The sequence below is a fragment of the Etheostoma cragini genome, chromosome 12 (genome assembly GCF_013103735.1).
Source record: "Etheostoma cragini isolate CJK2018 chromosome 12, CSU_Ecrag_1.0, whole genome shotgun sequence".
Lineage (NCBI taxonomy): Eukaryota > Metazoa > Chordata > Actinopteri > Perciformes > Percidae > Etheostoma > Etheostoma cragini.
The window spans coordinates 695,038-701,557 of NC_048418.1; the positions used below are offsets into that span (position 1 = coordinate 695,038).

General features: G+C 42.4%; 1 long non-coding RNA gene across 1 annotated transcript in view; it reads left to right on the forward strand.

Moving 5' to 3' along the window:
- The window catches only part of LOC117953927, a 7,783-nt gene that overhangs the window by 1,078 nt on the left and 185 nt on the right, over positions 1-6,520 (forward strand). The window contains exon 2 of the long non-coding RNA XR_004658708.1: positions 555-556. This is a non-coding gene — a long non-coding RNA (uncharacterized LOC117953927). The remainder of the gene's footprint in view (positions 1-554; positions 557-6,520) is intronic.

Sequence of the window (6,520 nt, forward strand, 5' to 3'; positions counted from 1 at the left end):
CATTGGCCAGGCGTCCAATAGCATCCACACGCTACCATTGGCCAGGCGTCCAATAGCATCCACACGCTACCATTGGTCAGGCGTCCATGCTTAGGTAAGGTAATGTAACCTGATTGGTTCAGGTCCTACCTCCTGACCAATAAGCTATCCTAACCACTCAAGGTCAATGCCTGACCTCAACCAATCAGGCTGCCTAGAAGATACGGGGATCCATAATAAGGCATCTCCGACTGAGAGGGCTGAGCGGCTGCAGGGAGGTCAAAGGTCATACACACACTCCCTCAGTATCTGTGTGTGTGTGTGTCTGGCTGTGTGTGTGTGTGTGTGAGCACATGTGTTTGGCTGTGTGTATCTAGATTGATAGATAGACTTTAATCCCTAATTGGGAAATTACAAGCCGCAAGTATCAGGGGTGTGAGTGTCCGTGTGTGTGTGCGTGTGCCCATGTGTGCGTGTGTGTGCGCGTGTGTCACAAATGTTGTAGAGCCATTATGCAATTTGAAATGTAAATAAACAAATACAACAAGATATATTTATGAGGGTATGAGTGGAAGAAGTGGATTAAATGGAAGAAATTAAAGTAGTGAAGAAGAAGTGGAAGAAGTACGGTGGTATATGAGTGTGTCTCTCTGGCTGCGGTGAGCGTCCGTTTCACCGCGTCACCTCGACGGGCTCAAACACACCGCTGTAACACGCTCACCCTCCTGTTGCCCTCGGGGCAAATCTGACCCTTTAAAACGTCTATATCTGAAATATGAGTTTCTTTTTAACCCTTGTGTGGTCCTCCCGGGTCACAAATGTGACATTTTCGTCCCTTTTTCAGACTTTTGTTTTAGTTTCCTCTACCACCACCTTACTAGTTTTATACTTTTTTGAATTCACGGTCAATAACTCTCATTTATATAGAATTATACCTAATATTAGAATTAATAACGCAGAATCATGGATTGTTGTGACTAATAGTTAAGATCAGAGGAATGAAAGAGCGTTGGAAGGAATCCATGTTTATGGTAATTTGGTTAAAAAGAAACTCATATTTCAGATATTGTGTCATTTTCTCTTAACAAAATGTCAAAATATATATAGTAGAATATTTATATCTAGAGATCTATACATATACTGTATATATAAAGTATATATGGCGACTAGCTGCCGCCCAGGGTGGCAAGACTAACCTGTTAACCTTCATGTTGTCCCCATGTTGCCCCTATGTTGTCCTCATGTTGTCCTCATGTTGTCCCCATGTTGTCCCCATGTTGCCCCCATGTTGTCCCCATGTTGTCCTCATGTTGCCCCCATGTTGCCCCCATGTTGTCCCCATGTTGTCCCCATGTTGTCCTCATGTTGTCCTCATGTTGTCCTTCTGTTGTCCCCACGTTGACCCCACGTTGTCTTCACGTTGTCTTCATGTTGTCCTCATGTTGTCCTCATTTTGTCTTCATGTTGTCTTCATGTTGTCCCCATGTTGTCCCCATGTTGTCCTCATGTTGTCCTCATGTTGTCTTCATGTTGTCTTCATGTTGCCCTCATGTTATCCTCATGTTGTCCCCATGTTGTCCCCATGTTGTCCTATATCAATGTTCTTTTTAATTCCCCAAAATAACATGATTGATTCCACCCAACGCTCTTTGCCAAGTACAAATCTCTACTTTCATTAATTTTGGGTCTTATTCAATTTTATAGCATTGTAAAACAAATGGAGGTGTTTTTAAAATAGTAATAGTATTATATGTAGTAGTGGTAGTATTATATGTGTGTATATATAAAGTAGTATTGGTATTAAATATAAATAGTATTGAGTAAAAGTTGACATATTCCAGTCTGTGATTATCATCAACATCTATTCCTTTAATTTTAGTCTCAATAATTCCTAATTTCTGCTTTTCTAACTCAAACATTAGGTAGAATGTAAAAAACACAAAAGTGTTTAAAAGAAAAGAAAGGGACAAAAATGTAAGAAAATGTTAAAAACATAGATAAGAAGCATCATCAAAAGTGTTGACTTTCGATGTTATTGGCAGACAGCGCGAGGGTGAAGGCTGTAGAGCACATTTCAGCAACAGGGCCACTCAAAGTGCTCTAAGGGGCCCCGGGGCTATGAGGTTTTGAGGTTTGGCCCCAATTAAAACTAAAATAACTCTGGTCTTGGACCCAGTGCAGTGATCCAGGACTTGTCTTAGTTCATATTGTACTTCAATGGTGCAAATCCCTAAACCAATCGGCCGTTAATCAAATTAGGTCCAACCAATTGACACACAGTGGACTTGGGGCTTTGGGGGGCCCCCTCGTGGTCTGGGGCCCCCGGAGGCAGCTGAGTGCTGGTAATCCAGCCTCGCCGACCAGGGCTGGTCCCCTTTAGATTAGTATCACAGACTGTAAAACTAATGGACGATGCATTGGTGAGGCCCCCCCATTGATTATGATTTTGCTCCTTTCTAATATTTTACGTCTTCAAAGTGCAGACCAATCAGCAAGCATGCAGCGCAATATCTAATATTTACCCTCTTCATTTCATTACAGTATTTGTTATTTATACTTAACTAGTTTTGCATAATGTGTATACAAGGCTGTTTTATATGTATATAGTAAAGTAAAAGTATAGTATAGTTTATAGGACTGTGCACCAGGTCTCCCGTCCCCTCTCCTCTTCTTTTCTACACCGCCTATACTTTATATCTTTATATTTTATAGTTTTATATTTCGTGTTGACACTGTAAAGGATTTGCTTGAATCTCGTTACACAGGTTCTGTACTTGTGTTCAACCCTCATGTTGTCCTCGGGTCCAATTTGACCAGTTTTTACCAAAAATGGGCGTTCAAAATTAGCGCTGCAAATGTCAACATTAGAAATATCAATTAACTTTGGAAAATAACATTAAATAAAAGCACCCACAATAGTGTAAAAGTGTCCAAAATGTCATAAAAAGTGATTATAATGTTAAAAAACCTTTTTTTTCATGGCTGACGGGAAGACAAACATGGTAAAATGACCATAAAGCTTTTCTGTTCTATTCAAGACTGTCGGGGCCAAAACCTGTTTTTGTTGTTGACCCCCTTGTTGTCTTCACGTCAATATTGAAAATCAACACTTTTGTTGAGGCTTTTTATTGACTTTAAAAAAAAACTTTTTCTCATGTTTTTGTCCCTTTTTCAACACTTTTGGTGCTTTTTTTCAATGTTTGTCACTTTTTGACGTTTAACACTACGTAACACTAACTTATTAACTTTAGTTTTACAGGTTTCTTAGGAATTTATGGTGAATAAACCTCATTTATAGGAAATTATACCTAATGTTTGAGTTAGAAAAGCAGAAATTAGGAATTATTGAGACTAAAATTAAAGGAATGGATGTTGATGATAATCCCAGACTGGAATATGTCAACTTTATGATGGTTGAGGTTTGAAGGTGTTTATTCCGGCGTTTTCTGGTGCTTTGTCATATTGTTTTGGGTCCTATTTCTGCCTTTTTGCCACTTTTTTCTAATATTCTTTTTTGGCACTTTTGCAAAAAAAAAAAATTTGAGGTTTTAATGTGCTTATTATTCAGATGTTTTTTTGTCCTTCTTTCAGACATTGTTTTGGATCTTTTTCTGATGTTTTTTTATGCTTTTTCCAACATTATTTTTTCACTTTCATTATGTATTTTTGTGCATTTTCTGAGGTTTTAAGGTGCTTATCCCGGCGTTCTTTGTCATGTTTTTTGTACTATTTCTGCGGTTTGACATGTTTGCAACACTTTTTGGGGCATTTTTACTGATGTTTTGTGTTTTTTCTGAGGTTTAAAGGTCTTTATTCCGGCGTATTTCGGTTTTCTTTGTGCTATTTCTCCATTTTTTGCCACTTTTTCCAACGACCTTTTTGGGCGCTTTTTCAGATTCCCCCCCCCCCCCCCCCCCCCCCCCCCCCCCCCACATTTACGATTTTGTGTGTGTTTTTTTCTGATTTTTTTTGCGCTTTTTCTGATGTTTTTGGGTGCTTTTACCAACATTTTTTTGTCACTTTTGCAATGTTTTTTTCTGAATTTTTTTGGGGGTTTTAATATGCTTATTCGGATGTTTTTTTGGTACTTTGCCATATGTTTTTGCACTATTTCTGCCTTTTGCCAACGCTCTTTTTTTGCCACTTTTTCTGATGTTTATTGTGTTTATTTCTGACTTTTTTGGGGTTTTAAGGTTCTTATCTGGGCGTGTCTAGGTCACGCCCAGATAAGAACACATGTGTTTTTGCGCTTCTGCCTTTGTTGACACTTTTTCCAAAGCTCTTTTTGGAATCATTCTGATGTTTTTGGTGCTTTCTCTAAGGTTTTAAGGTGCTTACTCCAGTGTTTTTGTGCTATTTCTACCTTTGACATTTTTTCCAACACCTTTTTTTGCACTTTTTCTGGTGTTTTATGTTTTTCCCAACATTCTTTGTTCAGTTTTACACTGTTTTTTGTGTGCTTTTATTTTATTTTTCGCACCATTTTGGTGCATTTTCATGCCTTTGTTGACACTTTTTAGATGTCTCTGTCACTTTTAAAACCTTTTTTGGCTTTTTCCTACTATGGCTAAGGATCTTTTTTCTAACTTTTTTAGGACTTTATGAAAGTATGTTATGTAAGACTTTAAAAGACATACAATAACACCAATAGCTGCTGTATCCTGTTGCTCTGGTGTAAAAACATCTGGCCAGAGGTCTGCAGGTGGAGATGATCCGGATGGAGAACACCGGCACGTTTACAGAAATGTAACTAACGTGTTTATTTATAAAATATAAAATAAAGAAGCATGTCAGTAAAGTACACCTGGTCCTGGATGTGGGTCTTATTTAGTGAAGATGAGTTTGACACTGATGCTGCACACAGTCCCGATCCACGACCCGGACCCGCGCTTTGCAGCGCGCCCACAGGAACCCAGTTTGAACGGACGGACGTTCGCGTCGACCAATCAGCGCTCGCCGTGCGCCAAAGCCCTGGTTATTCCACTTAGCCGACCAATCGGGGGCGTCCTGCGCGGCGAGTGCGTCACCAGGGCAGAATGTGGATGTGGGTTGCCTGTTACGGACCGCACTCTGCTCCCATCCCCCATCCGCAGCCAGCAATGGCGGCTGCTTTGAATGTGTGTGTGTGTGTGTGTGTGTGTGTGTCGCTGCTTTGTCCTTCTCATGTTCAGCTTGTAAAAGCCATGAGTTCAAAACTCGGTAAGGAACCGATCCGTGTTCGGCCTTGTGTATCATGAGAATGCGTGTCAGTCAGTCAGCGGAGTTCACGAGCACATACGCACTTTTTACGCACTTTGTGTCATCGCATGTCTGTTATGTCGCACTCTCTCTCTCTCTCTCTCTCTCTCTCTCCCCCATATCTGTAACAATGGGGGACAGAGGGAGGAAATGAGGCCATGGCGCCGTCCACTCCGCACACACCACACACTCCTCTCCACTGTGTGTCCGTTCACTTACGACCGAGATCGGCGTTAATTCGCGCGTCGACCTTGGCGCACCAAATTATGGGATGTTATGTAAAAGAAAAAAAGAAAAAACAAGTCAAGTGCGCAGGAGATGTTTCAAAGATGGAGGCTGTCAGGAAGGAAAGAAGGAAGGAAGGAAGGAAGGGGAGGGGCGACCATCAGCCGCTCTGATGACACCTTTACTCTCTTACCGCCTTTACCGGGACGCACCGGGAGACCAGAGTTAGTGAAAGGTGACAGGGACGTTATTAAAAGCTTTTATCCACTAACTGCCGCCATGTTGCCTTCAAACACTTCTCCCTCGGTCGGTGGGCGGGAAAAGCGACCTGTAGCCGCCATTTTGATTCGACCAAACGCACGTCAATCAATCAAACTGACACCACGTCAGCCGTGGCGCGGCCTTGTTCGGTATTTCCAGTGCGTAATTCGGTTAAAAGTGAAATGCCTCGACGTGAAGGTGCTGGGACGGGGCTGGGGGGGTCGGGTCTGGTCGGTTTCACCCGATGCGCGGGGTGTTTTTGGGGGAGAGAACAGGACAGATGAAGCCGTGGCGGCGGACGGGAGATGAGGGGGGCGTGGCCTCTGTGTTTTTTTCGAAATTCAATCCATTGTTCCACTCCAGCGCGCGAAGAGAACACCTCCGTGGCGCGCTCAGCCAATCAGCGGCCGGCAGACCTCCTCCGGGGCCCGCCCCCCAGCCTATATTAAAGGCTCGGCCGTCAGCAGCGGTGGCCACTGGCACAACATCTCTCTCTGTGATTCGACTAACCGAGGAAGAAGAGGGATTCTTACTTTACTCATCCGTCCCTTTATTTTAATTAACTAAAACAATGGCAGACACCAAAGTGGACACCGGGAAGGAAATCAGTGCCAAGGTAAGCTCTCCTCTCCTCTCCTCTTCATCAGAGGTCTTCCTCTCTGAGCCGCTCAGCAGAATCTAACTGGCTCTAACCTACATTCATTATTTTATTATTTAATAAATACATCCGTCGTCCTTCGCGCTCATTCGGACTCGGAGGAGTGGGACACACCGGGGCCGGATGAAGACATGGATCAAAGCGGAATTTTCTCTAAAA